The 20,648-nt window shown below is 52.8% G+C and overlaps 1 long non-coding RNA gene across 1 annotated transcript in view; it reads left to right on the top strand.

The window, feature by feature from the left end:
• LOC140453863 (uncharacterized) overlaps positions 1-15,434 on the top strand; it is a 38,678-nt gene extending 23,244 nt beyond the window's left edge. The window contains exon 3 of the long non-coding RNA XR_011952521.1: positions 15,357-15,434. This is a non-coding gene — a long non-coding RNA (uncharacterized lncRNA). The remainder of the gene's footprint in view (positions 1-15,356) is intronic.
• Positions 15,435-20,648: the final 5,214 nt, after the last annotated feature.

Genomic DNA, 20,648 nt, shown 5'->3' with positions numbered 1-20,648 from the left:
AATCCCAGAGTGTGTTTGAGAGAGGGAATCCCCGAGTGTGCGTGAGAGAGGGAATCCCCGAGTGTGCGTGAGAGGGGGAATCCCCGAATGTGCGTGAGATTATTCCAGAGTGTGGGAGAGAGAGGGAATCCCAGAGAATCCCAGAGTGTGTGTGAGAGAGGGGGAATCCCAGAGTGTGTGAGAGAGAGAGAATCCCAGAGAGTCGCAGAGTGTGGGTAAGAGTGGAAATCCCAGAGTGTTTGAGGGAATTCCCAGAGTGTGTGAGAGAAACCCATTGTGTTTGGGCGAGGGTCCTAGCGTCCCAGATTGTGTAAGGGAATCCCAGAGAGTCCCAGAATGTGAGAGAGGGAATTCCAGTGTGTGTGTTTGTGTGTGTGTGTGAGAGAGAGAGAATCCCAGAGTGTGTATGTCGGTTCCCCAGAGTGTGTTTGAGAGAGGGGATCCCAGAGTGTGTGTGCGCTGAAGGGAATCTCAGAGAGTCCCTGAGTGTGTGTGAGAGTGGGAATCCCAAAGTGTGAGAGAAAGTTAGAATCCCAGAGTGTGTGTGTGAGTTTCCCAGTGTGTTTGTGAGAGAGGGCATCCCAGAGTGTGTGTGAGTGAGGGAATCCCAGAGTGTGTGTCAGAGTGGAAATCCCAGTGTGTGTGAGAGCGGGAATCCCAGAGTGTGTAATATAACCTCAGAGCGTGTAAGGAAATCCCACAGTGAGTAAGAGAGAGTCCCAGAGTAAGTGAGAGAGTCCCAGAAGCCTATGGTGTGTAAGGGAATCCCAAATGTAAGAGAGATTCCCTGAGTATGCCAGAGTATACGAGAGAATTCCTGTGTGTGTAAGAGAATCACAGTGTCCCAGAGTGTGTCTGTGAGTGTCCCAGATTGTGTGTGAGAGAGTCCCAGAGTGTGAGAGAGAGCGGGGATCCCAGAGAGTCCCAGAGTGATGGTGAGAGAGAGAATCCCAGAGTGTGTGTGAGAGAGAGAATCCCAGAGTGTGCGTGAGAGAGAGAATCCCAGTGTGATGGTGCGAGAGAGTATCCCAGAGTGTGTGTGAGAGAGTGAATCCCAGATTGTGCGTGATACAGGGAATCCCAGATTGTGCGTGAGAGATGGAATCCCAGAGATTGTGTGAGAGAGGTAGTCCCAGGTTGTGTGGGAGAGAGGGCATCCCACAGAATTCAGGAGTGTGTTTGTGTGTGAGAAATTCCCAGAGTGTGTGTAAGAGAGGGAAACCTAGAGTGTGTGTGAGAGAACCCCAGAATGTGTGTGTGTGAGAGAATCCCAGAGTGTGTTTGTGAGAGGGAATCCCAGAGAGCCCCAGAGTGTGTGTGAGAGAGGGAATCCCAGAGTGCGTTTGAGTGAGGGAATCCCAGAGTGTGTGAGAGAGAGGGAATGCCAGAGAGTGTGTGAGAGAGGGCATCCCAGAGTGTTTGTGAGAGAGGTAGTCCCAGGGTGTGAGGGAGTAAGGGCATCCCACAGAATCCAGGCGAGTGTTTTTGTGTGAGATTCCCAGAGTGCTTGTGAGAGAGGGAAACCCAGAGTGAGTGTGAGAGAATCCCAGAATGTGTGTGTGTGAGAGAATCCCAGAATGTGTGTGTGCGTGAGAGGGAATCCCAGAGAGTCCCAGAGTGTGTGTGAGAGAGGGAATCCCAGAGAGTGTGTGTGAGAGAGGGAATCCCAGAGAGTGTGTGTGAGAGAGGGATTCCCAGAGGGTGTGTGTGAGAGAGGGATTCCCAGAGGGTGTGTGTGAGAGAGGGATTCCCAGAGGGTGTGTGTGATTGAAAGGGAATCCCAGAGTATGAATGACAGAATCCCAAAGTATGCGTGTGAGTTTCCCAGAGTGTGTATGTGAGAGGGAATTCCAGAGAGTCCCCGAGAATGTGTGATAGAGGGACTCCAAGGGTGTGTGTGAGCGAGAGAGAATCCGGGAGAGTTCCAGATTGTGTGAGAGAGTGGGAATTCCAGTGTGTGTGCGAGTTTCCCAGAGTGTGTGTGAGAGAGGGAATCCCTGAGTGTGTGAGAGAGACGGAATCCCAGAATGTGTGTGAGAAAGGGAATCCCAGAGTGTGTGAGAGAACAGAAAACGCAGATTGTGTGTGAGAGGTAATCCCAGTGCTTCCCAGAGTGTGTGTGTGAGCGAATCCCAGACTGTGTGTGAGAGTCGGAAACCCAGAGTGTATATGATAAAGGGAATCCCAGAGTATGAATGAGAGAATCCCAAGGCGTGTGCGCGAGTTTCCCAGAGTGTGTATGTGAGAGGGAATGCCAGAGTGAGTGTGTGTGAGAGAGGGAATGCCAGAGTGTGTTTGAGAGAGGGAATCCCAGAGTGTGTTTGAGAGAGGGAATCCCCGAGTGTGCGTGAGAGAGGGAATCCCCGAGTGTACGTGAGAGGGGGAATCCCTGAATGTGCGTGAGATAATTCCAGAGTGTGGGAGAGAGAGGGAATTCCTGAGAGTCCCAGAGTGTCTGTGAGAGACGGGGAATCCCAGAGTGTGTGAGAGAGAGAGAATCCCAGAGAGTCCCAGTGTGTCAGAGAGGGAATCCCAGAGTGTGTGTGTGATAGTGAATCCCAGAGTGTGTGAGAGAGGGAATCCCAGAGTGTGTGAGAGATGGCAAATCCCAGAGTGTGTGTGTGATAGTGAATCCCAGAGTGTGTGTGTGATAGTGAATCCCAGAGTGTGTGTGTGATAGTGAATCCCAGAGTGTGTGTGTGACAGTGAATCCCAGAGTGTGTGTGTGATAGTGAATGCCAGAGTGTGTGTGAGAGAGGGAATCCCAGAGTGTGTGTGAGAGAGGGAATCCCAGAGTGTGTGAGAGAGAGGTAGTCCCAGGGTGTGTGGGAGAGAGGGCATCCCACAGAATTCAGGAGTGTGTTTGTGTGTGAGAAATTCCCAGAGTGTGTGTGAGAGAGGGAAACCCAGATTGTGCGTGATAGAGGGAATCCCAGAGTGTGCGTGAGAGAGGGAATCCCAGAGAGTGTGTGAGAGAGGTAGTCCCAGGGTGTGTGGGAGAGAGGGCATCCCACAGAATTCAGGAGTGTGTTTGTGTGTGAGAAATTCCCAGAGTGTGTGTGAGAGAGGGAAACCCAGAGTGTGTTTGTGAGAGGGAATCCCAGAGAGCCCCAGAGTGCGTTTGAGTGAGGGAAACCCAGAGTGTGTGAGAGAGAGGGAATGCCAGAGTGTGTGTGAGAGAGGGCATCCCAGAGTGTGTTTGAGAGAGGGAATCCCCGAGTGTGCGTGAGAGAGGGAATCCCCGAGTGTGCGTGAGAGAGGGAATCCCCGAGTGTGTGTGTGAGAGAATCCCAAAGTGTGTGAGATAGGGATTCCCATAGTATGTGAGAGAGACGGAATCCCAAAGTGTGTGTGAGAGAGGGAATCCCAGAGAGTTCCAGAGTGTGTATGAGAGAATCCCAGAGCGTCTGTGACATTTTCCCGAGTGTGTGTGACAGAGGGAATCCCAGAGAGACCCAGATCGTGTTTGAGAGAATCCCAGCGTGTGTGTGAGAGAGGGAATCCCTGAGTGTGTGTGTGAGAGAATCCCAAAGTGTGTGAGAGAGAGGGAATCCCAGTGTGTGTGAGAGAGCTGGAATCCCAGAGTGTGTGCGTGAGCGAATCCAAGACTGTGTGTGAGAGTCGGAATCCCAGAGTGTGTATGAGAGAGGGAATCCCAGAGTATGAAGGAGACAATCCCAAGGAGTGTGTGCGAGTTTCACAGAGTGTGTATGTGAGACGGAATGCCAGAGTGAGTGTTGAGAGTGGGAATCCCAGAGAGTGTGTGTGAGAGAGGGATCCCAGAGAGTGTGTGTGAGAGAGGGAATCCCAGAGAGTGTGTGTGAGAGAGGGAATCCCAGAGAGAGTGTGTGAGAGAGGGAATCCCAGAGAGAGAGTGTGAGAGAGAGGGAATCCCAGAGTGCGTGTGAGAGAGGGCAAATCCCAGAGTGTGTGAGAGAGAGGGAATCCCAGAGAGTCCCAGAGTGTGGGTAAGAGTGGAAATCCCAGAGTGTTTGAGGGAATTCCCAGAGTGTGTGAGAGAAACCCAGGGTGTTTGGGCGAAGGTCCTAGCGTCCCAGATTGTGTAAGGGAATCCCAGAGAGTCCCAGAATATGAGAGAGGGAATTCCAGTGTGTGTGTGTGTGTGTGTGTGTGTGTGTGTGTGTTTGTGAGAGAATCCCGGAGTGTGTGTGAGGGTTTTCCAGAGTGTGTTTGAGAGAGGGGATCTCAGAGAGTGTGTGAGCTGAAGGGAATTTCAGAGAGTCCCTGATTGTGTGTGAGAGTGGGAATCCCAAAGTGTGAGAGAAAGTTAGAATCCCAGAGTGTGTGTGTGAGTTTCCCAGTGTGTTTGTGAGAGAGGGCATCCCAGAATGTGTGTGAGAGAGGGAAACCCAGAGTGTGTGTCAGAGTGGAAATCCCAGAGTGTGTAAGAGAACCTCAGAGCGTGTAAGAAAATCCCACAGTGAGTAAGAGAGAGTCCCAGAGTAAGTGAGAGAGTCCCAGAAGCCTATGGTGTGTAAGGGAATCCCAAATGTAAGAGAGATTCCCTGAGTGTGCCAGAGTATGCGAGAGAATTCCAGTGTGTGTAAGAGAATCACAATGTCCCAGAGTGTGTCTGTGAGTGTCCCAGGTTGTGTGTGAGAGAGTCCCAGAGGGTGAGAGAGAGAGGTAATCCCAGAGAGTCCCAGTGTGTCAGAGAGGGAATCCCAGAGTGTGTGTGTGATAGTGAATCCCAGAGCGTGCGAGAGAGGGAATCCCAGAGTGTGTGTGAGAGAGGGAATCCCAGAGTGTGTGTGAGAGAGGGAATCCCAGAGTGTGTTTGAGAGAGGGAATCCCCGAGTGTGCGTGCGAGAGGGAATCCCCGAATGTGCGTGAGATTATTCCAGAGTGTGGGAGAGAGAGGGAATCCCAGAGAATCCCAGAGTGTGTGTGAGAGAGGGGGAATCCCAGAGTGTGTGAGAGAGAGAGAATCCCAGAGAGTCCCAGAGTTTCAGAGGGAATCCCAGAGTGCTTGTGTGATAGTGAATCCCAGAGCATGTGAGAGAGGGCAAATCCCAGAGTGTGTGAGAGAGAGGGAATCCCAGAGAGTCCCAGAGTGTGGGTAAGAGTGGAAATCCCAGAGTGTTTGAGGGAATTCCCAGAGAGTGTGAGAGAAACCCATGGTGTTTGGGCGAGGGTCCTAGCGTCCCAGATTGTGTAAGGGAATCCCAGAGAGTCCCAGAATGTGACAGAGGGAATTCCAGTGTGTGTGTGTGTGGTGTTAGAATCCCAGAGTGTGTGTGTGAGTTTCCCAGTGTGTTTGTGAGAGAGGGCATCCCAGAGAGTGTGTGTGAGAGGGCATCCCAGAATGTGTGTGAGTGAGGGAATCCCAGAGTGTGTGTCAGAGTGGAAATCCCAGTATGTGTGAGAGCGGGAAGCCCAGAGTGTGTAAGAGAACCTCAGAGCGTGTAAGGAAATCCCACAGTGAGTAAGAGAGAGTCCCAGAGTAAGTGAGAGAGTCCCAGAAGCCTATGGTGTGTAAGGGAATCCCAAATGTAAGAGAGATTCCCTGAGTATGCCAGAGTATACGAGAGAATTCCAGTGTGTGTAAGAGAATCACAGTGTCCCAGAGTGTGTTTGTGAGTGTCCCAGATTGTGTGTGAGAGAGTCCCAGAGTGTGAGAGAGAGCGGGGATCCCAGAGAGTCCCAGAGTGATGGTGAGAGAGAGAGTCCCAGAGTGATGGTGAGAGAGAGTATCCCAGAGTGTGCGTGAGAGAGAGAATCCCAGAGTGTGCGTGAGAGAGAGAATCCCAGAGTGATGGTGCGAGAGAGTATCCCAGAGAGTGTGTGAGAGAGTGAATCCCAGATTGTGCGTGATAGAGGGAATCCCAGATTGTGCGTGAGAGATGGAATCCCAGAGAGTGTGTGAGAGAGGTCGTCCCAGGGTGTGTGGGAGAGAGGGCATCCCACAGAATTCAGGAGTGTGTTTGTGTGTGAGAAATTCCCAGAGTGTGTGTGAGAGAGGGGAACCCAGAGTGAGTGTGAGAGAATCCCAGAATGTGTGTGTGTGAGAGAATCCCAGAGTGTGTTTGTGAGAGGGAATCCCAGAGAGCCCCAGAGTGCTTGTGAGAGAGGGAATCCCAGAGTGCGTTTGAGTGAGGGAATTCCCAGAGTGTGTGAGAGAAACCCAGGGTGTTTGGGCGAGGGTCCTAGCGTCCCAGATTGTGTAAGGGAATCCCAGAGAGTCCCAGAATATGAGAGAGGGAATTCCAGTGTGTGTGTGTGTGTGTGTGTTTGTGAAAGAATCCCAGAGTGTGTGTGAGGGTTTCCCAGAGTGTGTTTGAGAGAGGGGATCTCAGAGTGTGTGTGAGCTGAAGGGAATTTAAGAGAGTCCCTGATTGTGTGTGAGAGTGGGAATCCCAAAGTGTGAGAGAAAGTTAGAATCCCAGAGTGTGTGTGTGAGTTTCCCAGTGTGTTTGTGAGAGAGGGCATCCCAGAATGTGTGTGAGAGTGGAAATCCCAGTGTGTGTGAGAGCGGGAATCCCAGAGTGTGTAAGAGAACCTCAGAGCGTGTAAGAAAATCCCACAGTGAGTAAGAGAGAGTCCCAGAGTAAGTGAGAGAGTCCCAGAAGCCTATGGTGTGTAAGGGAATCCCAAATGTAAGAGAGATTCCCTGAGTGTGCCAGAGTATGCGAGAGAATTCCAGTGTGTGTAAGAGAATCACAGTGTCCCAGAGTGTGTCTGTGAGTGTCCCAGATTGTGCGTGAGAGAGTCCCAGAGGGTGAGAGAGAGAGGTAATCCCAGAGAGTCCCAGTGTGTCAGAGAGGGAATCCCAGAGTGTGTGCGAGAGAGGGAATCCCAGAGTGTGTGTGAGATAGCAAATCCCAGAGTGTGTGTGAGAGAGGGAATCCCAGAGTGTGTGTGAGAGAGGGAATCCCAGAGTGTGTGTGAGAGAGGGAATCCCAGAGTGTGTTTGAGAGAGGGAATCCCCGAGTGTGCGTGAGAGAGGGAATCCCCGAATGTGCGTGAGATTATTCCAGAGTGTGGGAGAGAGAGGGAATCCCAGAGAGTCCCAGAGTGTGTGTGAGAGAGGGGGAATCCCAGAGTGTGTGAGAGAGAGAGAATCCCAGAGAGTCCCAGAGTTTCAGAGGGAATCCCAGAGTGCGTGTGTGATAGTGAATCCCAGAGCGTGTGAGAGAGGGCAAATCCCAGAGTGTGTGAGAGAGAGGGAATCCCAGAGAGTCCCAGAGTGTGGGTAAGAGTGGAAATCCCAGAGTGTTTGAGGGAATTCCCAGAGTGTGTGAGAGGAACCCATGGTGTTTGGGCGAGGGTCCTAGCGTCCCAGATTGTGTAAGGGAATCCCAGAGAGTCCCAGAATGTGAGAGAGGGAATTCCAGTGTGTGTGTGAGAGAGAATCCCAGAGTGTGTGTGTGTGGGTTCCCCAGAGTGTGTTTGAGAGAGGGGATCCCAGAGTGTGTGTGAGCTGAAGGGAATCTCAGAGAGTCCCTGAGTGTGTGTGAGAGTGTGAATCCCAAAGTGTGAGAGAAAGTTAGAATCCCAGAGTGTGTGTGTGAGTTTCCCAGTGTGTTTGTGAGAGAGGGCATCCCAGAGTGTGTGTGTGAGAGGGCATCCCAGAATGTGTGTGCGTGAGGGAATCCCAGAGTGTGTGTCAGAGTGGAAATCCCAGTGTGTGTGAGAGCGGGAATCCCAGAGTGTGTAAGAGAACCTCAGAGCGTGTAAGAAAATCCCACAGTGAGTAAGAGAGAGTCCCAGAGTAAGTGAGAGAGTCCCAGAAGCCTATGGTGTGTAAGGGAATCCCAAATGTAAGAGAGATTCCCTGAGTGTGCCAGAGTATGCGAGAGAATTCCAGTGTGTGTAAGAGAATCACAGTGTCCCAGAGTGTGTCTGTGAGTGTCCCAGATTGTGTGTGAGAGAGTCCCAGAGTGTGAGAGAGAGAGGGGATCCCAGAGAGTCCCAGAGTGATGGTGAGAGAGAGAATCCCAGAGTGATGGTGAGAGAGAGTATCCCAGAGTGTGTGTGAGAGAGAGAATCCCAGAATGTGTTTGAGAGAGGGCATCCCAGAGAGTGTGTGAGCTGAAGGGAATCTCAGAGTCCCTGAGTGTGTGTGAGAGTGGGAATCCCAAAGTGAGAGAGAAAGTTAGAATCCCAGAGTGTGTGTGTGAGTTTCCCAGTGTGTTTGTAAGAGAGAATCCGAGATTGTGTGTGAGAGAGGGAATCCCAGAGTGTGTGTGTGAGAGAGGGAATCCCAGAGTGTGTGTGAGAGAGGCAATCCCAGATTGTGTAAGGGAATCTCAGTGTGTCCCCGATTGTGTTAGGGATTCCTAGAGTGTGTGAGAGAGTCCTAGAGTGTGAGAGAGAATTGCAGAGCATGTAAGGAAATCCCACAGTGAGTAAGAGAGAGTCCCAAAGTAAGTGAGAGAGTCCCAGAAACCTATGGTTTGTAAGGGAATCCCAAATGTAAGAGAGATTCCCTGAGTGTGCCAGAGTGTGCGAGAGAATTCCAGTGTGTGTAAGAGAATCAGTGTCCCAGAGTGTGTCTGTGAGTGTCCCAGAGTGTTTGTGAGAGACCCAGAGTGTGTGTGAGAGAGCCAATCCCAGAGTGTGTGTGAGAGAGGGAATCCCAGACAGTCCCAGAGTGTGTGTGCAGGGAATCCCAGAGTGTGCGTGAGAGAGGGAATCCCAGACAGTCCCAGAGTGTGTGTGAGGGAATCCCAGAGTGTGTGTGAGAGAGGGCGTCCAAGGGTGTGTGTGAGAGAGGGAATCCCCGAGTGTGTAGGAGGGAGGGAATCCCAGAGTGTGTGTGTGAGAGGGAATCCCAGAGAGCCCCAGAGTGTGTGTGAGGGAGGGAATCCCAGAGAGCCCCAGAGTGTGTGTGAGGGAGGGCACCCCAGAGTGTGTGTGAGGGAGGGCACCCCAGAGTGTGTGTGAGGGAGGGCACCCCAGAGTGTGTGTGAGAGAGGGAATCCCGAGTGTGTGTGTGGGAACGAATCCCAGAGAGCCCCAGAGTGTGTGTGTGAGAGGGAATCCCAGAGAGGCCCAGAGTGTGTGTGTGAGAGGGAATCCCAGAGACCCCCAGAGTGTGTGTGAGGGAGGGAAAGCCAGAGAGCCCCAGAGTGTGTGTGAGGGAGGGAATCCCCGAGTGTGTGGGATAGAAGGAATCCCAGAGAGTGTGTGAGAGAGGTAGTCCCAGGGTGTGTGGTAGAGAGGGCATCCCACAGAATCCAGGAGTGTGTTTGTGTGTGAGAGAATCCCAGAATGTGTGTGAGAGAGGGAAACCCAGAGTGTGTTTGTGAGAGGGAATCCCAGAGAGCCCCAGAGAGTGTGTGAGAGAGGGAATCCCAGAGTGCGTTTGAGTGAGGGAATCCCAGAGTGTGTGAGAGAGAGGGAATGCCAGAGAGTATGTGAGAGAGGCCATCCCGGAGAGTGCGTGAGAGAGGGCATCCCAGAGTGTTTGTGTGAGAGGTAGTCCCAGGGTGTGTGGGAGAAAGGGCATCCCACAGAATCCAGGAGTGTGTTTGTGTGTGAGATTCCCAGAGTGTTTGTGAGAGAGGGAAACCCAGAGTGAGTGTGAGAGAATCCCAGAATGTGTTTGAGGGAGGGAATCCCAGAGTGTGTTTGTAAGTTTCCCAGAGTGTTTGTGAGAGAGGGAATCCCAGAGTGTTTGTGAGAGAGGGATTCCCAGAGAGTGTGTGAGAGAGGGAATCCCAGAGTGTGAGTGAGAGAAGGAATCCCAGATCTTCCCAGAGTGTGTGTCTGTGAGAGAGGGAATCCTAGAGTGCGTGAGAGAGAGGGGATCCCAGAGTGTGTGGGAGAGAGGGCATCCCTGAGAGTCCCAGAGTGTGTGTGAGTTACATTGACAGAGTGGGGTCAGTCTGATCTTCCCTGCGTGGGATCCATTGACAGAGTGGGGACAATCTGCTCTTCCCTGGTGTGTTATATTGACAGAGTGGGGTCAGTCTGCTCTTCCCTGGGTGAGTTACATTCACAGATTGGAGACAGTCTGCGCTTGACTGTGCGAGTTATATTGACAGAGTGGGGTCAGTCTGCACTTCCCTGGGTGTGTTACATTTACAGAGTGGGCTTCAATCTGGTCTTCCCTTGTTGTGTTACATTGACAGAGAAGGGGTCTGTCTCCTCTTCCCTGGGTGTGTTACATTGACAGAGTGGTGTCAGTCTGATCTTCCCTGGGTGTTTTGCATTGACAGAGTGGGGTCAATCTGGTCTTCCCATGTTGTGTTACATTGACAGAGAAGGCGTCTGTCTCCTCTTACGTGGGTGTGTTTCATTGACAGAGTGGTGTCCGTCTGCTCTTCCCTGGGTGTGATACATTGACAGAGTGGCGTCAGTCTGCTCTTCCCTGGGTGTGTTACATTGACAGAGTGGATTCCGTCTGCTATTTCCTGGCTGTGTTACATTGACAGAGTGGGGTCAGTCTGCTCTTCCCTGGCTGTGTTACATTGACAGAGTGGGGTCAGTCTGCACTTGCCTGGGTGGGTTACATGGACAGAGTGAGGTCAGTCTGCTCTTCCCAGGGTGTGTTACATTGACAGAGTGGGGTCAGTCTGCTCTTCCCTGGGTGGGTTACATTGACAGAGTGGGGTCAGTCTGCTCTTCTCTGGGTGTGTTACATTGACAGAATGGGGTCAGTCTGCTCTTCCCTGGGTGGGTTACATTGACAGAGTGGGGTCAGTCTGCTCTTCCCTGGGTGGGTTACATTGACAGAGTGGTGTCAGTCTGCTCTTCCCTGGGTGTGTTAGATTGACAGAGTGGGGTCAGTCTCTTCTTCCCTGGGTGTGTTACATTGACAGAGTGGGGTCAGTCTGCTCTTCCCTGGGTGTGTTACATTGACAGAGTGTGGTCAGTGTGCTCTTCCCAGGGCGTGTCACAATGACAGAGTGGAGTCAGTCTGCTCTTCCCTGGGTGGGTTACATTGACAGAGAGGGGTAAGTCTGCAGTTGACTGTGTGAGTAATTTTGCAGAGTGAGGTCAGTCTGCTCTTCTCTGGGTGGGTTACATTGACAGAGTGAGGTCAGTCTGCTCTTCCCTGGGCGTGTTACATTGACCGGTTGGTGTCAGTCTGATCTTCCCTGGGTGTGTTACATTTACAGAGTGGGGTCAGTCTGCTCTTTCCTGGGTGTGTTACATTGACAGGTTGGTGTCAGTCTGATCTTCCCTGGGTGGGTTACATTGACAGTATGGGGTCAGCCTGCTCTTCCCTGGGTGTGTTACATTGACAGAGTTGGGTCAGTCTGCTCTTCCCTGGGTGTGTTACATTGACAGAGTGGGGTCAGTCTCTTCTTCCCTGGGTGTGTTACATTGACAGAGTGGGGTCAGTCTGCTCTTCCCTGGGTGGGTTACATTGACAGAATCGGGTCAGTCTGCTATTACCTGGGTGTGTTAGATTGACAGAGTGTGGTCAGTGAGCAATTCCCTGGGTGTGTTACAATAACAGAGTGCGGTCAGTCTGCTCTTCCCAGCGCGTGTCACATTGACAGAGTGGGGTCAGTCTGCTCTTCCCTGGGTGGGTTACATTGACAGAGACGGGTAAGTCTGCAGTTGACTGTGTGAGTAATTTTGCAGAGTGAGGTCAGTCTGCTCTTCTCTGGGTGGGTTACATTGACAGAGTGGGGTCAGTCTGCTCTTCCCTGGGTGTGTTACATTGACAGAGAGGGATCAGTCTGCTCTTCCCTGGGCGTGTTACATGGACAGAGTGGGGTCAGTCTGCTCTTCCCTGGGTGTGTCACATTGACAGTATGGAGTAGGTCTGCTCTTGCGTGGGTGTGTTACATTGACAGAGTGAGGTCAGTCTACTCTTCCCTGGGTGTGTCACATTGACAGATTGGTGTCAGTCTGCGCTTCCCTGGGTGTGTTACATTGACAGAGTGGGGTCAGTCTGCTCTTCCCTGGGTGGGTTACATTGACAGGTTGGTGTCAGTCTGATCTTCCCTGGGTGTGTTACATTGACAGTATGGGGTCAGTCTGCTCTTCACTGGGTGTGTTACACTGACAGAGTGGGGTCAGTCTGTTCTTCCCTGGGTGGGTTACATTGACCGAGTGGGGTCAGTCTGCTATTCCCTGGATGTGTTACATTAACAGAGTGGGGTCAGTGTGCACTTCCCTGGGTGTGTTACATTGACAGAGGGAGGTCAGTCTGCTCTTCACTGGGTGGGTTACATTGACAGAGTGGGGTCAGTCTGCTCTTCCCTGGGTGTGTTACATTCACAGAGTGGGGTCAGTCTGCTCTCCCAGGGTGTGTTACATTGACAGATTGGGGTCAGTCTGCTCTTCCCTGGGTGGATTACATTGACAGAGAAGGGTCATCTGCTCTTCCCTGGGTGTGTTACATTGACAGAGTGGGGTCAGTCTGCTCTTCCCTGGGTGGATTACATTGACAGAATTGGGTCATCTGCTCTTCCCTGAGTGTGTTACATTGACAGAGTGGGGTCAGTCTGCTCTTCCCTGGGTGCGTTACATTGACAGTATGGGGTCAGTCTGCTCTTCCCTGGGTGTGTTACATTGACTGAGTGGGGTCAATCTGCTCTTCCCTGGGTGGTTTAAATTGACAGAGTGGGGTCCGTCTGCTCTTCCCTGGGTGTGTTACATTGACAGAGTGGGGTCAGTCTGCTTTTCCCTGGGTGTGTGACAGTGACAGGTTGGGGAAAGTCTGCTCTTCCCTTGGTGTGTTACATTGACAGAGTGAGGTCAGTCTGCACTTGCCTGGGTGTGTTACATTGACAGAGTGGGGGTCAGTCTGCTCTTCCCAGGAAGTGTTACATTGACAGATTTGGTTCAGTCTGCTCTTCCCAGGGTGTATTACATTGACCGAGTGGGGTCAGTCTGCTCTTCCCTAGGTGTGTGACATTGACAGAGTGGGGTCAGTCTGCTCTTCCCTGGGTGTGTTACATTGACAGAGTTGGGGTCAGTCTGCTCTTCCCAGGGTGTGTTACATTGACAGATTTGGTTCAGTCTGCTCTTCCCAGGGTGTATTACATTGACAGAGTGGGGTCAGTCTGCACTTCCCTGGGTGTGTTACATTGAAGGAGTGGGGTCATTCTGCTCTTCCCTTGGTGTGTTACATTGACAGAGTGGGGTTAGTCTGCACTTCCCGGGGTGTGTTACATTGACAGAATGGGGTCAGTCTGCTCTTCCCTGGGTGTGTTACATTGACAGAGTGGGGTCAGTCTGCACTTCCCTGCGTGTGTTACATTGACAGAGTGGGGTCAGTTTGCTCTTCACTGGGGGGGTCAGGTGACGGTCTACCTCATTCATTGGGGCGGATGTCAAGGAGCATCTTAAACCGGAGAGGGATCGGGGGGAATTGGAGCCATTTAGAGAGACAGTACAGAAGATAAGACAGCTCAGCTCAAAGCACGGCACTTAATGCTGCCCCGATTAAAATATTGAAGATGGCAGAGGGGCAGATGAGCTGAGACAGGGTGGGAGCTGGGCGATATTGATGATGTGGAAGGACAGTGTGTGTACCTGATCACATTCTGTCAGTCTGACTAATAGCAGTCATTCCTGGCACTGGATTCACTGAGGGGTGAAGGGTCAGTGAACAGAGCGGACTGTCCCTGTTGTTCTGTTCCTGACTCTCCAGCTCCCACTCTGTTAGTGACCTCTCAGTCTCCCGGGAAATGGGCTGTTTCCCAGTTGTGCCGGATTCCTGGCCTTTATCCTTGACCGAGCTGAGAGTTGATGGTCTGAGGAATATCATTCCCAAATGACTTCTGTCCAAGATAATACCGATTAATGTGTCTGTGTATCCTCCATTAATCTGTAAACATCATTGCTCAGGGCTGGAGGGACATGAATTGATGACATTGAGGATGTTATGAACCAGACCAAACTCCTCTGCCGTAACACAAACATAAGGAAGAAAGATTGGACAAACCAAACTCGATTGGAAACCTGAATTAAATGAACATTATTTAACTATAAACAGCAACTGTTCGGATATCGTAACATTCCATAAACCACACAATTCTGGTCTTTCTGCTATCGGGAGAATGGTGTGAAACTTGTAAAGATTCAGAAAAGATTTACAAGAATGTTTGCAGAGTCAGGATTTCTGATTGTTTTGAGGCTGGAGTTTATTTTATCCTTGTGGAGATTTGACCCATTAATCCTCCCTCCCCACCACTACAGAAGCTGTTGGAACTGTTCAGTTTTTCCAGCGGCTTCTGTAATTATTTCAGGTTCCTGACGGGAGCAGTCTCTCACTTTTCGAACAAAACAAACCCATCCTTGTGCAGCAATCAATATTTCAATAAGAAATGGGAAGCAGCAGAGGGGAAAGCTTCCGAGATGCAGAGCAATGCTGCCCGGTTCCACACTTCAATTCACAGGAACCATCGCCAGGAAAAGCAAGGAGCAATCTGACGGATCCGTTTTACCACAGAATGAAAGATTTATTTCCTCGATTTATCCCAGTGCATTACCTTTAAAAGGCTGTTTACAAACCACAACACTGCGATGGCTGGGAATCGGACCCGGGTCAACTGCTTGGAAGGCAGCTATGCTCCCCACTATCCCACCATCACCCTGCTAGCAGATCCCTCCTCATTCCCAAACACACTTAACAAGGCCGTGATCATCACCAACTGGATTGGGGCTGAAATCCAAACAGACACATCCTCTGTATCTAACCCAGTGATGGAGCTCTCCTGATTGAGTTTGATGTGAACAGGATGGGGGAAGTGGGAGATTTAATCAGTACCTAACGCCTGGGAATTTGAAAAGCTGCAGTGTAGAGGGAGATTTACTCTGTATCTGACTCCATTCTCTACCTGCCCTGGGGATTTAAATGGAGACAGTTTAATGGGAGCTTTACGTTGTCTGGAACCCTGTGCTCCCTCTGCCCTGGGAGTGTTTGCTGGGAACACTGTCTAACCTCTGTGATATGGATCCTATGAAGATTGATGGGAGACAGTGTAAATGGAATTGTCAGGGTCCAATTCCTTCACGTGGATGAGAGAAGGTGAGAAAAAATGATCTCAGTGGGACTGAAGGGTCAGTAACAGAATGAATACACCATTGGCTCAGAGAGAGGAGACAGGATATAGGGTAATGAGGGTTTCAGACTGGAGGGAGCTACAGGCACATACAAGTTGGGAACTGTTTTCAGTAAAAGGCATTTGATCCCAGGTCACTGCAGAGTGTAAGAATCTGATGCCTTTCCCTCACTATCCCCCTCCAATCCCTGCGAAGATCTGCTCCCACACCATGTTCCCTCCTAACTGCTGACTGTGTTACATATATTAATACATTGGAGCTGGGCAGAGGTGCTTTTAAACTTGGGATCTTGCTGTGTAACTTGCCTCCAAAATGCTCTTGCTCTCCCTTTCAACTAATCTTTTCCCTCTTTTATCCTGAAGAACATTTGTTTGGAAAGCTGCAACGTGAAGATCCAAAATGTTCGAAGCCAGGAAAGAACAACCTCCAGAGGGGGAGCACGGGCCTGAGGCCTGAGGCCTGGTCGACAGGCTGCACCCCGTGGGGGCCCACGTGAGTTGTGTGTTTATTTACCCCAAGGTTTAATCTCCTCTGAGGGACCCTGTGTTTTAGGGGCCTCTGGGTAACTCGCTCCTGTCAGATTGTGGCCCTGTCATTTTTAAAACCGGTTTGAAGCCTGGGGTTAAAGTTTGTCAATCCCCAGGATCTGAGAGGTAGGACTCTCTTAGGGTGGAATTAAAACCCAAATGCTGTGACCCTTTCTAAAGACTCCCTCTCTCACCCTTCTCTCTCACCCCTCTCTCTCTCACACCCCTCTCTCTCACCCTCCCTCTCTCATCCCGTCTCTCTTTCCTCCTCCCACTCTCATCCCTCCTATCTCACACTCTCCCTTTCTCACCCCTCTCTCACAGCCCCTCCTGCTCTCTTGCACCCCCTATCTCTCTCACCCCCTTCTCTCTCACTGCCTCTCTCTTTCACACCCCCTTTCTCTCTCACCTTGTTATCTCTCTCTCTCTCCCTCACTCTCTCTCACCCCCTCTCTCTCCACCCTGCTCTCTCACTCTCACCCCTCCCTCTGTCATCCCTCACCCTCTCTCCCCTTTACACCCTCTCTTTCCCCCGCCCTCTCTCTCATCCCCTCCTGTCTCTCGTTCCCTTTTTCTCTCTCTCATTCCCCTTCCCTCTCGCGCTCTGTCTCACACTCCCGCTCTCTTTCTCTCTGTATACCCCCTCTCTCGCACCCTCTTTCTCTCGTTCACCCCATTTCTCTATCTCTTTTGACCCCTTTCTTTCTTCCTCCCTCCTCCTTGCTCTCGCTCTGTCTCTCTCTAGCGCCCACTCTCTCATCCCATCTCCCTCACACCCCTCTAACTGTCTCATCTGTTCACTCGCTCTCTCTCTGTCTCTCTCTCTCTCAACCCATCATTCACTGTCTATCTCACCCTCCCTCTCACCTCTTTAACTCTCTCTCCCTCACGTCCCATCTCTCTCATCCCTCTTTATCTCGCTGTCCCCCTTTCTCTCTCACCCTTTCTCTATCTCTCCTCCTTTCTCTCAATCCCTCTCTCTCACCCCCTCTCCCACCTCCTCTCTCTCACCCCCTCACATTCACTCTTTCTCTGACCTTCTCTCTCTCTCTTCCCCCTCTCTCCTTTTCTCAGACCTCTCTCCCTTTCTCACCCCTCTCTCCCTCACCCCTTTCTCTCTTACCCCCTCTCTCTCAACTCCTCTCTCTCACCCTCTCTCTCTCACCCCCCTCATCCCCCTCTTTGCCCCCTCTATCCCCCCCTCTCCCCCGCTCTCTCACCCCCTCTCTCCCCCTCTCCTCCATCTCTCCCCCTCTCTCCGCCATCTGTCTACCCCCTCTCTGTGCCCTCTCTCTGCCCCCAATCCCACCCCCTCTCCCTCTCCCCCTCCCTCCCCCTCCCTCGCCCCCTCTCTCTCGTCCTCTCTCCCCTCCTCTCTCGCCCCTCTGTCTCGCACCCCTCTCTCACCCCCTCTCTCTCTCTCACATTCTCTCTCTCTGTCTCACTCTTCCGCTCGCTCTCTTCCTCTTGCGGTCTCTCTCTCTCTCACTCTCTCACCCTCTTCTCACGCTCTCTCTCTCTCCCTGCCTCTCTCCCTCTCTCTTGCCTCCCGCTCTCTTATCTCACGGTCTCTCTCGTTCGCTCTCTCTCGCTCGTGCTCTCTCTCTCTGTCGCTCATGCTCTCTCTGTCTGTCACTCTCACTCTTGCTCTATCTCTCTCTGTCACTCTCTCTCTCCATCTCTCTCTCTCAGTCCTCCCCCTCACCTCCTTTCTCTTGCATCCCATCTTTCTCAACCCCTCTCTCTCCCGTCTCTTTCTAACCCTCTCTCTCTCTCACCCCCTCTTTCCCCAGTGTCTCTCTCAACCTCTCTCTCTCAACACCTCTCTCACCCCCTCTCTATCTCAACCTCTCTCTCTCCCCCCTCAACCCCCCTCTCTCAACTGCTCTCTCACCCCTCTCACTCTCACCCTCTCTCTCTCTCTTCCCTACTCTCCCACCCTCTCTCTCTCACTCCCGTCGCTCTCTCTCTCAACCCCCCCTCTCTCTCACCCTCCACTCTCTCTCATTCCCCATCTCTCACCAACCTCTCTCTCACCTTCACTCTGTCTCTCTCACCCACCTTTCTCTCTCTCAGCCCCCCACACCCCCTCTCACCCAGCTCTCTCTCACACACCTCTCTCTCTCCTAACCCCCACACCCCCTCTATCTCCCCCCCACCTCCCTCACCCCCCTCCCACCCCCTCTCCCACCCCCATCCCCACACACCCCCTCACCCAACTCACCCCTCTCTCACACCCCCTCTCTCTCTCAAACCCCTCTCTCTGTCACCCATATCTTTCTCTCACCACTCTAACTCTCTTATCTTCTCTCCCCCTCTCTCTCCCCCTCTCTCACTTCTCTCTCTCATCCTCTCTCTCACCTCTCTCTCTCACACACACCCCTCTCTCACCCCGTCCCTCTCTCACACCCTCCCACTCTCACACCCACCCTCTCTCCCTCCTCTCTCTCCCTCTCCCCCTCTCTCACCCCTCTCCCCCCACACTCACTCCGCTCTCTCACCCCCTCTCTCTCACCCTCCCTCTCTCACCCTCCCTCTCTCATCCCGTCCCTCATTGTCCTCACTCTCATCCCTCCTCTCTCACACTCTCCCTATCTCACCCCCTCTCTCTCACAGCCCATCGCTCTCTCATCCCATCCCACTCTCACCCACCCTCTCTTGCACCCCCGTCTCTCTCAGCCCCCCTCTCTCACCCCCTCTCTCATTCCGCTCTCTCTCCACCTTTCTATTACACCCTCTCTCTCACACCCTACTAACTCTCTCTCCCCCCTCACAACCCCTTTCTCTCACCCCCCTTCATTCTCTCACCCCCTTCTCTCTCTCAACCCCTCTCTATCTCAAACCCGATCTCTCACCCCTCTCTCTCTCTCACCCCTCTCTCTCTAGTCCCCCCTCACCAACCCCTCGCTCAACACCCCCTCACTCTCTCATCCCCTCACTCTGTCACCCCCTCACTGACCCCTCTCTCTCTTCCTCTCTCTCTCACCCCTCTATTTCTCCCTCTTCCCCTCTCTCTCTCTCACCCCTTCCTTTATCTCTCTTCCCCTCTCTCTCTCACCCCTCTCTTTCTCTCTCAACTCCCTCTCTCTCAACCCCTCGCTCTCTTACCCCCCTCTCTCTCACCCCCCTCTCTCTCACTCCACATCTCTCTCACCACCCCCTCTCTCAACCCCCCTCACTCTCTCACCCCCTCAGACTCTCACCCCCTCTCTCTCAACCCCTCGTCTCTCTCACATTCACTACTCTCACCCCCTGTCTCTCTGTCACCCCTCTCTCACCCACCCCAATCTCTTTCACAACCCCCCCTCTCTCACACACTCTCACAGACCCTCGCACTCTCACCCCCTCCCTCTCTCCCATCATCACTCTGCCTCTTTCTCATCCCCTTTCTCTCCTTCTCACTCCCTCTCTCTCACCCCCCCTCTCTCTCACCCCTCTCTCTCCCACCCCTTCTCTGTCACTCACTCCCACCTATCCCTCTCACCGCCCTCTCACCCAGCTCTCTCTCTCTTTCACCCCCCACTCTTTCCCAACCCCCTCTCTTCCACCCTCTCACTCTCTCACCCCTCTCTCTCGCCCCCTCTCTCTCCCACCCCCCTCTCTCAACCCTCTCTCACTCACCTTTCTCTCTCTCACCCTCCACCCCCTCTCTCTCTCAACACACCTCTCTCTCTTACCCCTCTCTCTCACTCCCCCTCTCTCTCACCATCCCCTCTCTCCAACCCCCTCACTCTCTCATCCCCTCAATCTCTCATCCACTCACTCTCTCAACCCCTCTCTCTCTCACACTTCCATCTCTCTCTCACCCCCCTCTCTCACTCCCCTCTCTCTCTGTCACCCCTCTCTCTCCCACCCCAATCTCTTTCACATCCCCCTCTCTCGTACACGCACTCTCACAAACCCTCGGTCTTTCACCCCCTCCCTCTCTCCCACCATCGCTCTGCCTTTTTCTTATCCCCTCTCTCTCCTTCTCATCCCTCTCTCTAAACCCCCCTCTCTCTCACCCCCTCTCTCTCCCACGCCCTCTCTGTCACTCACTCCCACCTCTCCCTCTCACCGCCCTCTCACCCAGCTCTGTCTCTCACACCCTCTCTCTCCCGCACCCCTCTCTTCCACCCTCTCACTCTCTCATCCCCCTCTCTCTCACCCCCCAAGCCCTCTCCTTCTCACCCCCATCCCTCTCACTCTCAACCCCCCTCTCTCTCTCACCCCCTCTCTCGCACACCTCTCTCTCACCCCTGTGTCTCTCACCACGCCCTCTCGCAACCCCTCTCTCTGTCACCCCCTCTCAACCCTCCTCCCTCTCTCACCCCCTCACCCCTCTCCCTTTCTCTCTTACCCCGCACTCTCTCTCTAACCCGTCCCCCTCACCCTTCTCCTTCACATCCTCTGTCTCTTCCCCTCTCTCTCTCTCACCCCTCTCTTTCTCTCTCAACCCCTCTCTCACCACACTCTCTCACACTCTCACTCTCACCCTTCTCTCTCACACACACCTCTCTTTCTCTGTAAACCCCTCTCTCTCGCTCTCTCTCTCTCACTCCCCCTCTCTCTCACTCCCCCTCTCTCTCACTCCCCCTCTCTCTCACTCCCCCTCTCTCTCACCACCCCCTCTCTCTCACCCCCACTCCCTCACCCCTCTGTCTCACCCCTCTCTTTTCCCCCTGCTCTCTCCCCTCTCTCGCTCTTCCCTCTCTCACACTCCCCTCTCACTCGCTCTCCGCTCACTCGCTCTCCCCTCTCTCCCACACCCCCTCTCTTCGACCCCCTCACTCTCTCACCCCTCTCTCTCTCACCCCCACCCCTCTGTCTCACCCCCACCCCTCTCACTCTCAACCCCCTCTCTCTCTCTCACCCCTGTCTCTCTCAGACCTCTCTTTATCTGTCATCCCCTCTCTCTCACCCCTCTCTCTCACTCCATCTCTCTCTCACCGCCCCTCTCACCACCCCCTCTCTCAACACACCTCAATCTCTCATCCCCTCACTCTTCTACCCCCTCAGTCTCTCACCCCACTCTCTCTCAACCCCTCTCTCTCTCACATATACATCTCTCTCTCACTCCCCTCTCTCTCCGTCACCCCTCTCTCTCCCACCCCAATCTCTTTCGCATCCCCCTCTCTCGCACACACT

Source organism: Chiloscyllium punctatum, chromosome 28 (assembly GCF_047496795.1).
Source record: "Chiloscyllium punctatum isolate Juve2018m chromosome 28, sChiPun1.3, whole genome shotgun sequence".
In the NCBI taxonomy this organism is placed as follows: Eukaryota; Metazoa; Chordata; class Chondrichthyes; order Orectolobiformes; family Hemiscylliidae; genus Chiloscyllium; species Chiloscyllium punctatum.
The sequence above is the reverse complement of the archived record's forward strand: the minus strand, read 5'-3'. Positions and strand labels throughout refer to the sequence as shown.